This window comes from Anneissia japonica, unplaced genomic scaffold (genome assembly GCF_011630105.1).
Source record: "Anneissia japonica isolate Jap-2015-1 unplaced genomic scaffold, ASM1163010v1 scaffold1826_len1998817_cov189, whole genome shotgun sequence".
Classification (NCBI taxonomy): Eukaryota; Metazoa; Echinodermata; class Crinoidea; order Comatulida; family Comatulidae; genus Anneissia; species Anneissia japonica.
This window is the reverse complement of record NW_022742159.1, coordinates 1-4,275: the sequence shown is the minus strand read 5'-3', so window position 1 is coordinate 4,275 and position 4,275 is coordinate 1. Positions and strand designations below refer to the sequence as shown.

Below are 4,275 nucleotides of genomic sequence, written 5' to 3'. Positions count from 1 at the left end.
TATATATATATATATATATATATATAATTAAAACGGAACAGTAGAGAAAATCCGATCAGAATGACAAAATAAACAACTAAGTATCCACTGGAAGGAATCCCAATATCTGCAGACGGATCCGATTCGGCCTTCCAGGACTCATCAGTGCAGCTGGGGTATAGACCCAAAAGAAACGTTTGACCAGCTTAGGAAGGGCCCAAACCAGTCCCACTACCACTAATGATTACAGAGCCAAACCAAGGCAATATATGTTTTTATATATATATATATATATATATAAATATATATATAAATATAAATTGAGCTAACTCATTGTTTTTTTAAATTGAAAATAATTAGGTAATGTTTGAATCTGTTTCAGCTGGCTTATCAATTTATTTAAAGAGTCAATTGTTACCTACATGGACCGGGAATTTAAGGAAATGGTAGGATTATATATACATTATACAGTACTTTCAAGACCATCATTTAGTTTAAATAAAACATTTCATTCATATATATATATATATATATATAATATATATATATACATATAGCCTATATAGGCCTATATGTAGTGGCAGTTCGGCGCAGCGGATAAGGTTTGGGCTTTCAATCGTAAGGTCGGGGTTTCGAGTCTCTGCTGTACAGATTCACTTGTGTCCTTGGGCAAGGCACTTTAGCTACATTGCTTCAGTCCACCCAGCTGTATCAATGGGTACCAGCAAACTGCTGGGGACTAATCTGCGGCGGACTATTGTCCCGTCCAGGGGGAGTACAACTTTCATCCGCTTCACACTACAGAAACTGGGGATAAGCTCCAGCCCTATGAGCCCTGGTGGCTCGGAAAGGATTTAGTTTATATATATATATGTGTGTGTGTGTGTGTGTGTACTACAGTAAGTGATTGGCTTTCAATTAAAAACTAAAATTCCGTACATCTAATAGGCCCAACTCTTAATGATTAAGAAGTATAGGCAGCTAATAATAAGAAAATGTATTACATTTAAAACTTCATGGATTAAGTTTGAAGTTGGCGATATTTTCTTCGTCGTGAAACAATAAACCAACATGGCTACGTAGTCTCGTTCCTGGCGTCGATATGTTCTCAGTGGTTTAAGTAAGCAAAACTTAGCAAGGTAAAAGTACTTATGTAAGCGCAGAGCCAAGATTGGATTCCCCAGCAGAAACGGCCCAAAAAGCAAAAACACGTTTAGAAAAGCGTTCCAAAAAAGCTTCCTACTTAAGCTCCTCCCATCCAGCTCCCACCTAAAGTCTGTTTTCCACTAGGCGAATTTATTCGCGCGAAGCAAAGCGTCAGTTCGCTTCCTTAGCTCTGATTGGTTGCGCATTTTTTCGTTTCGCAAAATCTCCGATAGAAACGTGAACGCGCATGCGCATGAACCGACGCTTAAATCGCCTAGTGGAAAACCGGCTTAATAACAATGCTTGCGTTACCGTCTGTTTCAATTAGTTGCACTTTCACTAGAAACGAAGGAATTCAGAAGGAATTTAACCGTTTTTAATAACTAAGTGTTTTTTTTCAGAAACTTGCCATGAGACAGAATGCATGAGCAATTCCACATTTTGATAAGCCAACTTGTAGTTTTGAAGTGGTTGGCTGGTTTCCATATGTAATTACAGACTGTAGTGAAATTTTAAAGTGTGGATTTTTTTATTAAAAATTAAGAAATTTGTTAGTTTCATTTCACCTGAGACTCACAGATTATTGATGCCGATTCTTACATTGTCGGTTTTCTTTTTTACTTTCAAACATTTAGATGTGTGATAGAATCGATAATGAAGTCAACAGAAAACTTGCAGAAGTTGTTGCAGACATTAATCGTTACTTCCTTTATTTCATCATTTTCATCGTCATCCTTATAATTGCCGTCATAATAATGACTGCTGTAGTCAGCGCTAAATTAGCTGACCTTATTATTTTTATTAGCATTATTATTTGATATTATTATTTCATATATAGGCCCTATTACTATTTCTATTGCTGTATATTTTTATGAATGTATTTTTTTAAACTTTGTTGTAAAGGGTAAATATAGTTATCGACTGTATTCCAAGTTCAAAACGCATTATAATATACCATTGATATTAAGGGATAACGAATGAAGTTTGTAATTTGTTCCATCAACAAAACTAGATGCTAAAAAAATGTTAGGAATTAGGAATTTGATGTGAGAATATCTCCTCAGGCCATAAATGATAAGTTTACATAAGAAATACTACAGGCCTAGTCTATAACAATAATGAGTAAATGATAAATATATGAAATAATAATACTCTGTAATAATATTAATGAATAAAGATGATATGATGAGCAAATATGATTTAATATTTATATACAAAAAAAAATATTATTACATAGACAAATAACGTATTAACAATACTGATAATGTATTGCTTAAAAGTTTCCATGGCCAATAAATAATATATATGTTGAAGCTTGCGGTACACCACGTAAATAGTTTTGAAAAGAACTGTTTAGTTGAGAAAGTCTCGACGTTTCGATTGAGATGCTTCAATCGTCTTCAGGAGAATAATATTTGCAGACACTCCAAACAGGGTCATGGTGGTGAACTGACCAATGGGTGAAAGGCTAAAACACAAGCTGGATGGTGATTGGATGGATAAACTGGCCAGTGAGAAGACTGCTAGTGAGAGGCTAAAACAAAAGCCATTGTTCACGAAAACAAAACAAGGGTGGGAACGCCCAAACAAAGGCATGGTTCCAGGGCGGGAAAGTGAGTGGGAACGACCAAAAACAAAGGCATAGTTCCAGAAGGCGGGAAATGGTGGGGCTTCGCTAGGTCCGATTAAACATAGACAGCCAAATATCGCTAATGACAAATCCGATGTCTTGATGTAGAGTATTGTGTTTGTGACAGAACTGTAATTGCAATCAGATCATTTGAACTTAATTAAACTAAACTAAAACCAAATACCTGTATTACATTTGCATTTGTTTTTTGTTTTGTTTTCGTCTCTGTTGTTAAGCGCCTCGAGGTTGTGTCAACGTGAGGCGCTATATAAATCCAGAATTATTATTATTACCATCAATGGGAAGTACAATGAAACTTTCATTGTACTGTAGTCTCATATTCTATGAACAATAGTAGTTTTAACAGTACTACAAATTATTATGACAATGTGTAATTTATTTAACATTAACTGATGGAGTGGAGGCCTCACCTAAATTTATTATAGGCCTATATAAAATTATAGTCATCGTTACATATTAAAGACGTCGCTTGTGATAAAAATAAAGATTTTCTGTAAACTGTGGTACCTTAAGTTGATTGATGCCTCTATTATTATAAGTATAACCTGTCGTATATACAATATTATTGATGTTCCGTCAATGATAGATAATTGCCAGATTGCCGCAAGTTTGCTTTGGTTCTCGTTCGATTAAAGTTTTGTTGGGTTTTCCCTGCATTGACCTTCTACCCAGGTACCATTTGTCCATTAAGCAGACAGCTGTTATGTTGCGCTATGATCCAGGAACATGGCCGGCGGAACCGGGGGCCGGTACCCTCCTCTCCCCTCTCCCTTTTTGTCTATGCGGTTTTTTTGTATGATCGGAAAAAATGCAAAAAAAGAAAGAGGGAAGAAGGAGGAGAGGGTGGGAAAAGAGTGTTTTTCGATGGAATCGACTTTGTAGAAGTTGGAAACGGGTTTGTTGCAAAAAATGGTACTAGGTCTCCAGGCAAGACTTTGTAGGCACAGCATAATAATGCCTTGTGTTCCGAAAGGGTGATCTCGCAATTTAGGTGCATGTTCTTATAGTTATGGTGCCTGATGTCCTATTCCTATACAATATCCATATTATATTATCAAGTTTAACTGTTATTTCAAATTTAAAATTGACTTGTCCCTAAGGATATCTTTTGATCCAGACCATGAACATTGGATATGTTGTTTTGGAAAGGCCATGAATATTATGTACACGGCGTTTTCATATACTCGGTGCTTTCCTATTCGTTCAGTTGCAAAACGACATTTTCATTATCTTCTTTAAAGTATGAATGGAAAACAACACCTCCAGATAATTCTTGAGATATGAGCTCCCTATACTGCCTTACTGTATTAAGTTTACTAGTAAAGTATGCACATGGGATTCAGTTATCATGAAATGTGTCGTGTTGTATTTTTTTTACTTTTGTAGTAATAAACACATGACCCATCATGCACCTCCACCGGATTTGCCTTTTCCGCCGTCTTTACTGCCAGATCATAATCCCACTTATTGTTGTTGTTATTATTATTATTATTATTATT

At 35.7% G+C, this 4,275-nt stretch overlaps 1 long non-coding RNA gene across 1 annotated transcript; it reads left to right on the top strand.

The window, feature by feature from the left end:
• Window positions 1-361: 361 nt before the first annotated feature.
• Window positions 362-2,936, top strand: LOC117119002. The gene is made up of 2 exons (XR_004447121.1): window positions 362-425; window positions 1,761-2,936. It is a non-coding gene; the product is annotated as an uncharacterized LOC117119002 (long non-coding RNA).
• Window positions 2,937-4,275: the final 1,339 nt, after the last annotated feature.